The sequence below is a fragment of the Hylobates moloch genome, unplaced genomic scaffold, assembly GCF_009828535.3.
Source record: "Hylobates moloch isolate HMO894 unplaced genomic scaffold, HMol_V3 SCAFFOLD_6, whole genome shotgun sequence".
NCBI lineage: Eukaryota > Metazoa > Chordata > Mammalia > Primates > Hylobatidae > Hylobates > Hylobates moloch.
The window spans coordinates 57,914,543-57,932,278 of NW_026652281.1; positions in this window are offsets into that span (position 1 = coordinate 57,914,543).

The window sequence follows — 17,736 nt, forward strand, 5'->3', positions numbered from 1 at the left end:
ACAATACCATTTGTATTGCCTTTGCATTTCTAGAGTCTACGTAAGATACCCGTGATGAAACTATCAGAGAGAAGATTTTAGAAACAGGTAAAAGAGTTGCTGTTTTACCTGTTTACCAGGAAATATCTAGCTTTATTTTTACTGAGGGATAAAAATACTTTATGCACATACATTTGAAATGAAAAGGTATAAATAAAAATGCAGTTGTAGAACAGAAAACCTGAATTAATAGATTATAATTTATTTGCTTTAGTATTCATAGGAGGATAGTTTTTAGCTGTTTACATTAATAATATGCTTTTTTTGTCAGATAACCTCTGAGTCACAATGTTTGATCACACTTAACACTTTCTTTAAAGGACAGAATTTAGGTGTTATTTTTCATGAGTAGTATTCTATTGTCCTGAAAAAAGAATGATGTTATCATAGGCTTTTGTTCTGAATAAACTAATTCCCTGTTTGCCACTCATATTTTTTAAAATTATGATTAAAACACTAAATAAGTCAGTTTAATTTACACAGAGCAAAATACATTTTTGCTATAATTCAGAAATGTCAAGCCATTAAAGGGTTTTGGTAGGCAGAACCTGAAAAAGAAATGAGAAAGGAAGCACCTAGAGTGGCAAAAGATGTTGGGATTAGGAGTCTATTAATGGAGGGCCTAGAAGAAATAACAGTGAACACAGAATGTTGGTTTAGGCATGAAGTAAGCCCAGGAATACACTGGATGCACCTGCAATCACAGCAAAACCTATGTTAGTTTTTCTGTGATTGGGTTGGCTTATCTGTAAAACAGGGATAATGGTAGAAAAATAAGTATAAGGCAAAAGCACAGTAAAATCTGCTTGGAAACCATTTATATTCGAAAATTATTTTTAAATGAAAAGATTATTTTCTGTGAAAGTTTAAATAATATATTGAATCAGGTTTTAATGTAATAACTTAGCAAAAAAACCCCAAAACAGGGTTGTTATTTAGGGGGAAGTCACCCTTAATGTTCGGAAAAATGCCATTTAATTGATGGCATCAACTGAGATCAAGCCATACTATGAAATCAAAATTTTCTAGAAAACTGACAAAAGATAATTTACCTTAAAGTCTTATGTAAAAAGAAGTAATTATATTGTACTTCAATAAAAATGGCAGAAAAAGCACAAGAACATCAAGGTTTATGTATATAATTAAAATCTTTTTTCACCGTCAGTCATTTTCATTTTCCAAACTGATACTATTCTTAAAAAATTAAATATATATATATTTGTATTTTGATGATTATCTTCACTATGGTCATTCTTCAAACCAGGAAAAAATGAAATTGTATTACAACTGTGCGACCAGACTGCTGAACAGGTTTGTTGAATTCTGTGTTGTGGGCTTAAGAACCAGCACGTGCCCTGGCGAAGTTCCTCTTGAACATGCTCCTATTCTTCTGAGTCAGTGCTTCAGGCACGGATGAGTTCAAATTCGTTTACACAGGGGCTCTTTCTTTCTGGCTCTTAGTATGTAAATTTGTGAATACTATATGGGGCGATGATAAATTGTACCTTGATTAATTAAGTCTGTGAATGCTATTTTATTTCAGAGACTGAAAGGGTAAACTTCTATGTTGTCTAAATGTTGGCTAGTGGGGGAAGGGACCAGAAAACAAGGCCATCTTTCCTATATTTGGCTTCTAACTACACTCTGTTATGATTTAAAAAAACTGAAGCTAAGACATTAGTTTATTTTTTAGTGCCCCCAGATGCCTTAATCTGGGTGCCGTTTTTATTATTGTTTTTCTGCAAACTTCCAGACTTTTCATAATGTATTACCCGAACCCTCTATTAGATGACAACAAAGTAATGTGGCAAGGATTAGCCTGAGTTTGCTTTCTTCATCAAGAGAAAAGCTATTAGAAATAAAATGCCAGCAGTTTTTTCAAAAACTGGTTTAGAGACCAATAGTTCTCAAAGGGTGGTCCCTGGACGAGCAAGCATAACATTGCCTAGAACTTGATAAAAATGCAAATCAGTAGGGCCTACTGCAGCCTTACAGAATCAGGAACCCTGGAAATATACTCAGCAATCTGTGTTTTTACAGGCCCTCTGGGCTTGTGAGCTCAAGTGTGGGAAAGGAGAGCAGGATTCTTGTTTCAGTTCTGCCATTTTCTAACCATTAGGTCTTGGTAAATTCGCTTAACTTTTCTGAACCTTTGGCTCTCCCATCCATAAAGTGAGAGATGATCAACAATGGCTCTTCCAGTTCTAACATTCTGTAAATCTGGGATTCTAATTACTTGGTGAAAGAAAATTCATTAGGGAAAAACAATGCCTAGACATCCGGCTACAGTGATAAATCTGATATTGCTCAGTTATATACAACTTCCACATGTTTAATGTACAGTACAGTGATCCTTCTCAATCCTCATTAATTCTGTGTCTTCCTTGTAGCAGTTACTGTAAAATAAAATGAGCCTGCTAAATAACTCAAGACCACTTCAATTGCGAGTAAGTAGAATAGATAACAATGATCTTACTTTTAATTGCCGAAGATGATATAACGCATCAATGATATTATAAAATGTAATTCAAAAGTACACAACTTTCGTTAGAAGACCTTCCTCCCAAATTCATCATAAGCTGAAATAATGCTCAGAAAGTATGTAATTAAGCCTATAAGCAGTAATAGAGTGATGTGACCCCTTTTTACATTCAGTAACATACTTAAAGTTAAAAAATGATAAACATAAATTTTAATAAAGATCTGCTAAAACATTTCTAGTACTCCGATGGAGATTAGTTGGCTCAAATGGCCAAAGGGCAAATCTTTTACTTTAAGATTTTCTATTCTCCTAAAAGTAACTTTCAAAATGCAACATGTTTTTCAGTTCATTCAGAGGTATGTTACATAGTTTGGGAAGCTATAGCTTTACTGAAAAATGCTGTATGTATGTTTTTGTTAGTATTAGATGTGAACATGAATATTTAGATCATATAAACTGGGTTGCAGGTCTACTCTAAGAGGCAATGAACCCTGGGTACTGAGAAGTGCAGGTGTTAACATCTTGTATATTTTTGTAATGTTAATACTGCAGACAAATTAACCTTCTTCATCCCATTATTGTACTAATCTGGGTCATTATTTAAATGTAAAAAACATGCCAATTTTTAAAAGACACACCAATGATAAATCGGCTTTGACTAACTTGAAGTAATTGGACAGAAGATTCCTGATGTTAAAGAGAAAAATACACATGCAACACACCACACACATGTGACATGGGTATGATCTGACTTTCCTTGTCTGGGTCTGTTCATATTTCATTCAATAGAGTTGAATACAATATACACTTGGTTGCTTTGTTTAAAAGGCTCTAGCCATGTATGTACTTGCTTTTTTCTCATACAATAGAATGCTAGTAATTGTAAGCTTGTTTATGATATTGTGGAAGCAGTATGAATACGATAGTTTTTATTATTTCTGTAGCTTATATTCTTGGTATATATAAATCAGGCAGCTATTTTAAAAAAGATATTTGCAAGTGAGGTCTTGAAGAAGCTTCATATAAAATTATATGATGCATTTCAATTGAGGGTGACTCTTCAGTATTTTGAAGACAGTTATCATGTACTATCACTTATAATAAATAATTGCAAATTGTTTTCTTTTGGCTTTAGGTGGACACCAAAATTCTTTGCCTCAAAACCTTTTAAAAATATAAAAAGAAGACAAAAAATGGCTGGGTTTTCTTTTAGAGTGGCAATGTCATTTGTCCAGAAGGGGGAGCTCTCAGTCCGCATGCAGCGGAGCAAGGCAGACAGTCTGGTATCTTATCTGCTGCTTGGGAAATTGTCTGACAGGAAAATATCAACACAAACCATGCGATTTGCCGCTGGAGCACGCTGGACCTCATCTGCTTAAAAAGATGCACGGATATAGTCATCACAGTTCATAATTTAATAAACTGCTAAAAAAACCACACATTTTCATTTTAGCGACTTTGGTCTCACAACTAAATTCACATTGCTACAAAGACATTTGAATTTTGCACTAATATGTCATGAGCACTGCACCCATTGCAAATTAATGAGTCTCTGAATAGCACTGTGCATTTGTCATTTGAATTTATGCTAATGCAATGAGGTCTCCTGGTGATGCTGATAGTCCATAGCAGCTGCTTGAACCACAAAATATACCGGCACTTCCCTTCTACTTTATATTGCTACCTCCTTTTTTGGCTTTTCTGGCCTGTCACTTAGGCAGCAATTCTGTAGTTGGTTATTGATAGGGCTGCTAATTATCTTTGACTTTACACTATTGGCCTGACCCCCAACACTGAGTAGAAGTAATGGATCAGTGTTGAGAATATTATGTACATCACATAGCGACAGTCTCAGACCAGGAGGTCAGAAGGAGTTCATTGAGAACCAATGGTACTTATAAGGAATGTTAATATGTAAATTGGCAATATTTTTTCAGTGATATCGTGTCATTTATGTCAATAAATCAATCTAAGAAAGTGACTGTAATTTTTGTAACTGTAATGAACAGCATTTATATGTGTGTGCAAAAATAGAAGGGGGTCCTTTCATTTTTTTCCTTTTCTAGTCACACTGCAATCTGAAAAAATGATCATCAGGGATGCGGAGTCCTCATTTGGGTTCTACAAACTGCCTGTTGGTCAAAGAGATGTGGTAACAATAGAATCCAGTGATGGGATTATTGGAGTAAGGGGAGGGAGAAGCACAAATAACTATTTTTATGGGACAAGTTCATGACAAAGGGGTCCCAGTGTCTGTTGTTGTTTTCTTTCCCAAGTCTTAATTGTGAAATTAATTTTTTTTCTTAGATTAGTGCTTCCATTTGACATGCTTCTAGAAGTAAGAATGAGGTATGTAGAATTTATCCTGATGGATTCAGGAAATCAAATTTGGTGTTTAGAAATAAGGCAAAAATTAAGCAGAAAATTAAAAGCTAAAAACAAAAGTATACATCTAGATTATACATCTTATGAAAACTGTTCCTGTTTTTAAGAAACGCTTTTTCACCTAGGGCCAAATTTTTTTCTTTCAAATAAAAAAATATTTTAAAAGAGATAAACAAATATACACTCTGGTTAAAATGTAGCACTGTTAGCATTAATTTCCTAGGTTGTAAATGAAGCGGAGACAAGAAAGAGTCAATCCTGAAATATTTTGAGGAGAAAAGCACATTCCAAGGCTGATGTGTATAATTGTTAGTGATGTCAGGAAGTACAGGGTGTAATGCCCAAGAGCAAAAGGACTCATTTCTGAACAATGAAACTCACAAAAGAAAGAGGATTTTTGTCCTGACTCTACAGCCTAGTAAGCTGCTCAGAGCACAAGCAGAAGATGCAAACATTCCTTTTTATCTCTACCTGCTGGCTTCAACCTAAGGGTTAAAGGGCCACTCTAGAGAAAGAAACTTGACTGAGAAGGCAGCAAATAGATTCTTTACTACAGCTCCTCCGTTTTCCATCAAGGAGAGGAGACGTTTTCACTCTTCTTGGAAAAACTTTGAAATGTAAACTGTTTCGATTGATGGCTCCTTCTGGCCCTGGCAACTCTTTTTGGTAGCTGGTGCTCTTTCTGTAATACTTGTTAAAAACGACTCCGTAGCAAAGATGTTGTTTTTTATATGATTTTTTTTTAAGTCAGCGCATGTGTGCGTACAGACAGGCTCTCATCTTGCACGGCGGAGACTGGCAGGTGAACACCTACTCCTGTTGCCCTTATTCATTTGCAATACTTTATAAGATTAGTCTCTTTGAAAGCTGTTTTCAGTCTAAACTGTCAATCCTCTTCGAATGTGGTCCCTCTCACTGTGAATGACTTCTTAGAACTTGTGAGAACACTGTGGCCTGAAAGTCCCTTCCTAGCCCAGAGAGCCCTCCATGTGTCACTGATAACCTGCCCCTAAACTTTCTACAGTAAGGTTGCCTGGGGACAGCTTTAAAGAACCAGATATGCAGCTAAGGTATATGTTTAGAGCAGTCTTTGTGTACACAATTTCTGCCACTACCCACATGATTTTAATCATTTTATCTTGGGGGTAGAAATTTCATTTTCATTCAGTTATCTATGAAATGACTGTGTGTACATAACTTTTAATATTCTTGTAGTATTCTTAAGCTACATCCATTTGGAAAGAATTAAGGTGGTGAAATTGATCAGTCTGCTTAAACCATTTGATTTAGATCGTGAAATCAGTCAAACTGCCTAAGCCAGTGTGAAAAATACCCATTTTAGTCCAAATGTTGATTGCTTATATTGATCTGCTAGACTTACTGTGGTTAAATTATTTCTTTGTTCTGTGCTAGTCAGGTTCATGAGTTATGTGTTCTTATTTGTTGCGGACTTGTTTTTCTTTGTCTGATCATATTGGATGCATTATGCTACTCTTCTCTGTTTTGCTACTGTTGCTTTCCTGAAGGGGTATACTCCCTTGTGTGCACCATGATGAAGAAAGCTCTGTGGTGACCTGTTTCCCAGTGAAGCCGCCTTCTCCACTCTTAGTTCTCCCACTTGCCAGCTACTGTATCCACTCACAACACACTCTGAGATAGTGAGGCTGCAAATCAATAGAGATTTGACTTATTAAGGGTTAAGCCAGGCACTGATTAAGTGTATGATCTTAAGTTCAAGAAGACACACTGGCTGTAGTCCTCTTCAGCCAAATGGCTGCTCAGGGGCTTAGACGTACTTCTTTCCCTCCATTCCTATACATATACACACATACATATGTGTATATATATATATATATACACATAATACATACATATATATACACACACATACATACATATGTATATATATATACACACACACTTACACACACACATGCACATATGTACACATTCTTTCATAATATATATTCTCATGTATAAGAGTGTGTATATATATATGAGGGAATGTGTATATATGTATATATGCGCATATATATACATATATACACATTCCTTCATATATATGCACATATATACACATATAATGTGTATATATGTATATATGTGTGTGTATATGCATCTACATACACAAAGTTAGACTGGAATTATACTGTTATTTTTAGTTTTTAAAATTACAGATAAATAAGAAACACTTGTGTAAAGTTAGCAGAGAAGATTCTCAACACATGTTCAAATTATTCGCTGAAATACAGGTAAATTTAATCCCCCCTAAGTCAATATGAATTATTTAATTTCCCTCTATGGCATTAAAAATTTAAGTAATGATTGATTTTATTTTATCTTAACATGCAAATACATATGTTCTTGGTTTGCTGTGATTCCTGTGAAGTATGTACAAGCCTTCCATCAAGGTGTCTGCCTTCAAGATACTTACAATCAAGTATAAAAACAGATCAGAAATAATATGAGCAATTAATATAACAATACATAACTATAAAAAGTATAAACTATAAAATTTTTTTGTATTAAAATGAAAAGCACTAGATAGTATTTACCTTTCAGAACTATATTCTTGATTTCTTATGTACAATTCTTATATTTCTTTTTCAGAATACGTGAAAAACATTTAAATCAGAAAGTAAATGACAGGATGATTTGCAAGGTCAGTGCCTAGCTTCCTTTCCCCGACTCTTTTCTTTTCTTCTTCCTGGTCCTATCAGGGACCTAAGAGCTATCCTGAGATCCTATCTCCATTTCCAAGGCTAATGTTTGGGCCAGGTAGAAACCGAATGATGAGACTTTTGCATAGACCCTACAAAAAGTCCTAGAATTACTGGCATTTTTCAAAAAGTTTTCAGTACATTCCTGCCCTTACAAAACTTTCTTTCTTTATTACAATGAACTTAAGTTCACTGGAGAGAATTAGGAAAATTCACTCTCAATAAGGCCTTAATATTCATTTGTAAGGTGAAAATAATTTGTAAAAATTCATAAAGAATTAGATAATATCTAAGAATGCTTCTAAGTAAAACTTCTCTTTTCTATGCTTCCAAATCATAGCATCATGGAGTTCCAATTTTGGCTAATTTGGGGCCCTGGAGCATAATGCACAGATTTAAAAAATTCCTGAAAATGTTTAAATTGAAATATGTTTTGAGTTTGATTATGAAATTGTGGAAAGAAAAAAAATAATTCAACTCAGTAAGTTTTTTTTTGTTTTTTTTTTTTTGACAGAATCTCGCTCTGTCGCCCAGGCTGGAGTGCAGTGGTGCAATCTCGGCTCACTGCAACCTCCGCCTCCTGAGTTCAAATGATTCTCCTGCCTCAGCCTCCTGAGTAGGTGGGATAACAGGTCCCCACCACCATGCCTGGCTAATTTTTGTATTTTTAGTAGAGACGGGGTTTCACCATGTTGGCCAGGCTGGTCTTGAGCTTCTGACCTCAAGTGATCCACCTGACTTTGGCCGCCCAAAGTGCTGGGATTACAGGCATGAACCACCACGATTTGGCATGGCCCCAGTAAGATTTTTATTTTAGGATTTGAAGACATAGGTAAGGAAGAGGCAATGGGGGTGAGGTGAGAAAGTGTGTGAATGAAAAATAATTTAGGAAGCAGAGGGGCGTAGAAGAAGGAGGGAAGTCGAGTATATGAATCACTTCTCTCACGAGCCTCAATAAGTCTCTATCATCTTCTAAGTTCTTTAACTGAGTTCTCTTTTACCGAATCACTCACCTTTCTGCTTCTTTCTGTTACAGACACAGGGATGTAAAATTAAAAAGCCTCTCGAGCTCCAAAGGTACAGAATGAGTTTGCACCATTCCAATTATGCATACTGTATGAGAAGAAAAGATATTTTAAAATCGTTGCACTTATCAGTGCACTGACAAGAAAGAAATTATTGAAGTGTGGAAATTTGAGATTATCATCTAGCATTTATTTAAGGTCGCTTGAGAGAGCTTTTAAAATCATAAATGAGAAAGGAAAATACTAAAAAGCTAAGAATATTATTTCAATAATGTCTGCATAATGTAATGATAGAACATTTATATGGCCTGGTCTAATTCATGTGGGGACATTCGAGTAAATTTTGACACTTTTTTTTTTAAACCTAGAAGTGTTACATATGAACTAAAACCCTGTAGGAGAATGCAACTGATCTTGGAGATATGGTCCATCACCCTTAATTTTTGGTTAGGTGACTAGCAAACTTCAAATTCACAATCCTGGAAAGCCCATGCCACACCTCTCCCCTCCCCATGTTCCCTGTAGGGCCCAAATTAAGGGTATGGTCACAGCAGGGCAGGCACTTAGGAAGTACTTGCCAAGCAATTTCTTTTGCTAAAATATGATAATCGGCTTAGTAGGACTTGGTAGCTTAAAAAATTATAAACGGTATTGAAAAGATGTCTACATTTCTGCATCTTTCAAAAAAAAAAGCCTTTAGAAATCTTATCTGGCACTATGAAAATAGACTCCACAGAAGATTCTTCTCCTTCCTCCTCCCACTCCCCAATTTAAATCAACTAATTAAGAAAGACTGTAACTAGAAGGGAATGATTAACTCATTAACTTAATCATTGTCATACTTGTGAATATGGACTTGTACCAGAGTTAAGAGGTTAATGAATTCAAATATATTGTCAAACTGCCTATGGTTTTCAAAGAGGCAAATTTTATATTCTATAGTTTATATGCTTAGAAGGCAGAACTCAGCTGTGATAAAGTTTGACATCAAAATAAGTTAGTGAAATTGTGCAGCAAATGGTAAGTAGAAAATAAAAATTCCTCTTTATTACTGTTGCCAACATCCCTGCTACCTTCAATGCCACTGCCATCAATACTACTATTATCTTCACATAGATTTTTATTTTTCATTTGGGTAGCTGGGAATTGACTTGCTTGGGCATAGGCTGTCTACCCAGAGGGATTTCTCTAGAATTCTGTCTTTGGCCATCTTTTCTTTTTACCATTAATGTTTTCCAGCAATTTTATCTGTCTGTTACATGCTAAGAACTAACAATACGTCTTCAGCCCAGCTCTCTCAACCTGTTACCTACCCTGTTATCCATCAAATATAGCAGGCACCATGCTAGATACAGAGGATCCAGTGGTCAACAGAACAGGCGTAGCCCCCATCTTGGCGGTGCTTACAACCTGGGGAGATGCAGTTAATAAATAACACAAATAATGCATTGTGATTAGTATTCAGCATAGCACAGGAGATGGTGAGAGATTACCACTTCTCATTATGGGACTTGATTTAGATCAAGAAGCTCCTCTAGGGAAGTAGCAATAATGTTAGAACCCAAAGAATGAGCAGGGGTAACCTGGTGAAACATTGGGAGGAAGAGAATTTCAGACAAAGACAATAGCACATGCAAATATTCTGAGATAGGAAAGAGTCTGGCAGCCTAAATAAACTGAAGGAAGGCACATGTGCCTGCAGGATAGTGTGAGACAGTGGGTGACAGGAGATGAGGCTGGAGAGGAACATAGAAGACTATGCAGAGACTTTGCTGGCCATAGGATTCAGGATTTTACTTTAAGAGAAATGCAAAACCATCGATGGTTTTTAAGAAAGGGTGAAATAACCAGAGCTCTGTTTTAATAATATCATTCTAGCTCACTGTGAGAAATGTACTGGAGGCAAGAGCATAATGGACACATGAGAACCCTGGTCTAGGTGAGAGAGGTTAGAACCTCAGAATAGAAGATGGAGATGGAGAGAAAGACATAGATTTAAGATAGAATTTGGAGGTAGAATTAAAATTGCTAGATCAGAGGCCTGTTGAGAAAGGGGTCTACCAGTAGGGAAGGGTTGGGAAAAAATCTCATTTGTCAGAGAATTCCCACCCCAGTAACTACCCAGAAAATTATATAATAACTGGATGGGATAGAATATCTGGAGGGCTTCCATGTAGCACAACTCCAGGGGGACCATCACAACCTTTCCATGCGCTTGGTGTCTCCTGGAGTCATACAATGCAATGGCATTGGGGACGTGGAATATTGAATTTCCTTTGTTTATAAAGATTATAAAGTAGGATGTTGTATGGAAGACCCCCACGCATGCTTATGCTGGCTTGACTGGCTGGCTGGAGACTGGAACAGATACACTAGCATACAATTATATCAGTCCCCAGGAAGGAAGCACCTTTTGCTAGTTTGTCTACCCCAAGCAGGACATTTAATAACTCACTCTCCAAAGAGTTGCTGTTGTGTAATAGGCATGCCTGAAGGAGAGATTATCTTCTATGTATGTGCTAGCAGTAGCTCTGTTTCCATTAGTCAGATATTTTACATGTGCCACAAACACCACATCAAACCTTACAAGATGATGATAGACAAGGCATTAGCAAAAATGTTTATAATTGGGGATGACAGAAATCACAGGAAAATTATCTGTAGTACAAAGAAGGATCCAACTCTCAAGGTAGGAGATTCAGAGTCCAAAGCTCTGGCTATCTTTGAATATGGCAGTTATACTCACTTGAGTAAGTAGACTCTTTAAACAAGCCACCCAACATCATTACAGACTGCTTTCACCTAGGAATTCTGGATCACATGTCCCTAGTATCCACTCAAGTCTTCACAAGTGCTGATCATTTTTACCACCTATAAGATACCTCTTCCTTTGCTAGTAGCAAATAAACCCAGAGAGATAGAGAGAGAGAGAGAGAGAGAGAGACAGAGAGAGGAAAGAGTAAACTCAGAGTATTTATCTCTCTCCCTCCCCTTGCCCTTTGTTCTCCAAGTTTAAAAGGGATGAAAGTTTGGACACAAAATGCTGTTGTTTCTACTCTTCTACTCTTTTGATTTCTGAGTTTGGCCTCTAAGTAAAAAGCTAAAGAACCTTGATTAGATCTTTGAAATTCATAGTGATTCAAATCTCCAATTTAGGTCCCGACAATCCAAAGTAGAACAGAACATGTATTTTACCATACAGTTGCTCCATCGACTGTCTTCATTACTGCAGTAAATGCACTACCATCAACCCAGTTGTCTAGGCCAGAAACCTGGGCATTCTTACAGTCCCTCTGTCTGGTTCCCTCTCCTCATCTGACTGATCCCTTACACCTATGTCTTGAGTTCATCTTCTTTCCTCCATATCTATTGCCCAATGAAGGCAAGTAAAATCATCTTTCTTCAATATACATATTTGATCACTTCATTCCCCTGCTTAAGATTCTTCAGTGATTTTTATTATCTTTAAATAAATCAAATTTATTGACAAGTCAAAGTTTGTAATAATAACTGATGCCTTCCACCTACTTGTTTATTTTAATCTCCCATGATTCCCATTTCAGCTACCCTGAAATGCAGATTCTCATATACACTCTCTTCTTGCATGACTCTGGACTTTTCACATTACCTTCAATCTTCTGGATAACTCCAAGTCTTTCCTTGTGATTCAGATCAAACGTTATCTTTCCTGATGAGTCTTCAAATAATCTCTGTCCTTGACTCAGTTACCACCTTCCTAGGTAGAGTTAGGGGCTTTTTCTTGGGTTCTATGTTTGCCTCTACCATAGAATTTTACTGTGTTTTCTCTATTGGATCACCTTTTTGTGTAGCTCAGGGATATAGAATAATGGTTAAGAATGGAGCATTGGAGTTGTGCAGATCTATTAATCAAATAGGTGATCAAGGCCAGCTTTGGTTTCTGTGTCTATTATGATAGATTATTGATTACAAAAATATAATGCAAGTAAAATGGATAACTGTGCCTGGTGCATAGTAAGTGTGTAATAAATGTTTGCTGCTTTTCATGGTATTAGTAGAAATAGTTTTCTGTGTCCTTAGAAGATACTTAGTAAATGTTGGCTGGTTGAATAAATAAATCTATATCTAGCAAAGTTGGCTTGTAAAATCTTGAAGATAACTTGAATTTGTTATAAGAAAACTATCTGAAATTCAAAGCAGTTTGGATACCCAACCATTTTCACATTGTATTGCCAAGGACATGCATATGAAATATTCCAGATTTCATAACTTCCACTTAATTTGCAGGGTCAGGAAACAAAAACTGTGTTTATTTCATTTAAATTGTTGGTCTCACCTGACAATACTCTAATCACCATATAATTTTGAATAACATGAAGACTTTCGAAAAACATTTTTTGAGGTGTATGATTTTTCCTCTAGACTGAAGTTTCTATAACATGAATTCTCAAATATACAATTTCCACACAGAGTTTATTATTTATTTTTGTGTGTGAATCAGCTGATATTTGAAGGTTGTCTTTCTTTTCTCCTTAACTCTCCTTAACTCATACCTAATTAGAAAAGATTATATTTGGAAGAAAATGTTTTCTTATCAATAGTCTGTATATCAATAGTTAATATAACTGTATCTTGTTTATGCACAGCAATACAAATCAATAAAGCAGGTTAGAGGTGTGAACAGCTCCTTAAATGTTTCTATATTGGAATTTTTAATGTGCTTTGATGTTATTCTTTGAATATTAAGTATAAATATTTGGATGTAGAAAAGACTTTGAGCCAAACAATGAAATTATCCTGTAAACCATAGGATGGACTGCAAGTGTGGAGAGACCCATGCCTTGGGTGACTGAGACTTGGAAAACAGACTCTGAGGGTTGGAAAGGACCTTAGACATTGTTGAGTCCAGCTTTTTACAGAATGGGTGATTATCTCTGAGAATCATGGGACTCTGTCCCATGGGTTGTTGTCTGTATCTTTTTGACTATTTCCAGTTTTGGATACCTCTAGCTCATGAGACCTCAAATAGCTCCAGTGAGTAGTTTAACTTCTTTTGAGCAAAGCACTACTATACCATAACTTCCATTTATTTGTCTCAGTTCTTCTCTGTGAATGTATTCAAAGTATTAAGTTTACTTGATTATACATTGCTTAAAACAATACTTTACATCAAAGATGGGTATTTTGTAGAGTAGAATATAACATTTCTACTAGAAATTCTGGAATTTCTAAGATAAAAATTAGGATTTCTTTGATGGGAGAAAATTAGGTAATTCTAAAAGTTTTAATCCCACTTCTTTGGGAGATAATTTTATTTTCTTAGGGAAGCAAATAATTGTGCAATTTGAGTGTGAAAAGATAAGCCCCAGGATGTGATCTGGAAGGTGAGTTCTCTGTGTGAGGTGTTTTTCCTCAACAGCTTTCTAAGAGGGAGAGAGTAAAGGAGAAGTGATAGGGAAGAAAGAAAGCAGAAGGCAAGAGGTGAAGTGAGATGGCCAGAGGCTAGAGCCTGAAGAGAGTATGTCCTATGGAAAAGAAATATCTGTGAAGGTAATGGCAAAAGCGGTTAAGGAGTAGGGATATTGGGACTACATTTTTAGTTTTTTGTTTTTCATGATGCTTCCGTGTATTCCCTTCTACCTTCATACACATTCCACTTAACCTGCAGTTAAAATCTATTCCACACACTGCGTTTTATCTAGTAGTGCTTTTTATGATCAGTATTTTGGACAGAAATTATGAAAATAGGCCCACATTTTACAATTGGGTCAAGAGGGTGAGCAAGAGAGCAATAATGCTACATAGATCCTTGAGGATGTTACGGGTTGGGGTTGACATTGGATTTTCTATTCACTATTTTGTGAGATGAGATCATTTTTAAAAATCTAAATCATTAAATGTAGGGGAGGGAAGCCCAAAAACGTTGGAAGAGTTGAAGATACCTAGGCTATTAACACAGAGTCATGCTTTAAAAAACTGAAATCGTGTCGTTGCAGCCGGCCACACTTAATATATCTGGTTATGCTATGATGTGAAGTGGAGGGTTTATCTACCTGACTTCTCTTCACTGTTAATATTTTCTCTACTCTTCTGGTAGAAGCACTGCTTTTATTCTGTTGATATAACTCTTGAATATTGGTATTGAGAACCGACCTGAATGTAAGACTCTAGATTTTTCTTTTTAACAAAACAATGCAGGTGGGCAATTGTCTTGCTTATTTTGGACCCCTTACTTTAAATAACAAAGAATACAACCTAAATATTACATTTTTTTCTTAGCTTATGGCCTCATCTCTTGTATAGGTGTAAATCATTTGTTCAAATTGTAATCCCCTTGTTGGGTTGTTCTAACTAAAGATGTCCTGTGGTATAGGAGGAACACATTAAACTTGGAGTTGGGAGATCCTGCCTTGAATATTAGCTCTGCCAGTCATAACTATATAAATGATTGGGATGTCATATATTCTGAATCTGAATTTCCTTATCTATAATATTCATATAAAAATAATTCCCCTACATGCCTTATGGACTTGTGGTGATGTTAAATATGAAAATATCTTGTAAACTGTAATACTCCATACAAATGTGAAATAATACCATTCTAATTATTTAATGTATGTCTTTAAAGAAATGGTGTGAGGCATAGGGGATAACAAAAGCACACTAGAGATGTTTTTGAAAACATTTATTTAAAATATAACCAGCTGGTCTTGGTATTATCCTCCTGGTGGTCATAACAGTAGTCTCCCTGGTGTGCCGTATTCTCTGAAATGTTTTAAATGTTTTCATGCAGCCATCCGTAGAGTGTCAAATGGTCTCTCTTTGACCAGAATAACAAAAACTCAGAAAAATGCATGACCATGAGGACACTGTGGCCTGTGAATGATATATTGAGACTGGCAGCTCCAAAAATGGTAACTGAGAGTAGCACTAAAGCCTCAAGTTTTGGTCACGTTCTCACTTGAGAACGTGCAAAAGAGAGGAATTGTTGAACGAAATTATGGGAGGCCATTGTTCTGGGTTGAGTTCTTGCACTAGGCCCCAATAGACCAGACCAAACAAAAATGGAGTCTCTCATGCTAAATGCAATGTAACCAAACTGAAACTTTAAGGAAGCATATAGATCTCAAAATACCATATAGATCTTCCTAAAAGCAGGAGACTCTATAATAATACGAAAGTCTCCTCTCTTCTAAAACTTACAAGAAAGTAACCTGAAGTTACCAATCACTTTTTTTCTATTGTTCTGTTTCCTTGTTCCCACCTTGCAAAACTGACAATTCTGTCTATTTCCCAGTGGGATTTGAGACCAAGTAAGTCAATTTACAAAGGTGACAAAGTGATGTCAATGCCTAACATTTTAGTCAATCCTGCAAAATTGAGATGTTGACCAAAATAGGATAATTGTCGAATTAAGTTTAACATAAAACTATCTCTGTACCTATTTTAAGTTCGGCCTAAAGGTTTCTCCATACATAGTAAACTGTAATCTAACTGGATGTGTAAATAACTGTAACTTACTTACTCTTGTACAATCACATCGTCTCAGCCAATCACAGGCAGCCAACTGTTTAAAGCAAGGTCAAATAAAGAAAATGCTGAGTTGTAACCAATCCAGCTGTTTCTGTACTTCACTTCTGTTTTCTGTATATCACTTTCCCATTTCTGTCCGTAAATATTATCTGACCATGTGGCAGCCCTGGCGTCACTGTGAACCTATTCCAAATCTGGTGGCTGCTCTATTTGTGAATTGTTCTTTGCTCAATTAAACTCCATTAAATTTAATTTATCCAAAGTTTTTTCGTTTTAATGAGCCATTGCCTAACACAAGGTTACAAAGATTTATTTACATGTTTTCATCTAGGGGTTTTATGGTTTTAGCTCAGGTTTGTTAAATAAAATTTATGAGAGGTCATGAGTCTGAACTGAGCTCCTGCATTAGGCCCAACAGAACAAACCAACATAGAGTTTCCAATGCTGAGACTCTGTATTATCAAGTCAAAATTAAGTCATCTATCTGGCCTTCCAAGAAATCAGGAGAGACAATAGCCAAATCCCTGAACAAGCCAGTTTTAGCAGGCATGATAAGGAAGCCCTCTCTGCTTTAACTTTTAGAAGGAAAGCCACTTCATAATGACCAATTTGCTTTTTGTTCTCTATTTCTGCTTTTCTCAGCCCTTTGCTGCCTATAAAGTCAAGCTTTCCTCTCTTCAACTCATAAGAACACCTCGTTTTATAAGATAGAATTCTAGAATCACAAATGAAAGCCAATTGAGACCTTTGAACTAAATTTGTTGCAATACTATCTTATGACATGTTCAAGTCTGTGGGGTCTATGGGTATGGCTAATAGACCATGTTGTTCTTGGGAGTGAGGTAGATAGGCAGGCAATAATAGTATAGCTTCACTTACACACAAAATTAAATTAAGCTTGGGTGAACAGAGCTAATATCAATGGAAAATCATATCCCTTCACCCAGTTTCTAGACTTCAGCCACGTATCATACTGAAGCCCATCAACTGAAGGGGATCCTGGGTCCTGAGAAAAGTGTATTTCTTCCTTTGGTACATTCAGTGTAATTTCCTCCAATCCAATCCTAAAATTTGTGACAGCAACTGAACCCTGAGAAAAGGGTGGCCCGCCAGAGCTTTTGAGTGCTGTTAAATACAAGATCTGAGCCAACGCTGACACCAGGGCAGCTCAGACACGGTTATGGCTCTCCTGATAGAGTGGAGGTATACAAATGCTGGGTGATAAATGAAGTCCTGGCCCAAATTGTTTCACACTGGTTGCAGCGGGTCCACAAACCCAGTCTGCGGTCATTTTTCTGACCCACAGTCAGGATGAATATTCTTGGTAACTGACAGAAACCTACATTAGACTCTAGACGATGAACAAAGAGCCATTATGGTAAGAGAGGACAACTGAAAGTCCTTAAAACTGCCTCAAGCCCAGCCAAGATGGTAAATCGGAAGTAGTACCACATCCTAGGCAGAATGGTGGAGAGTGTGCCACTCTCCAAGACTTAAAGGTGATGGTCTCTATCACATTCTCATTTAGTTTACCAGTTAGGTCTTTGCAAAAATCAGATGGATTGTGTCAAAT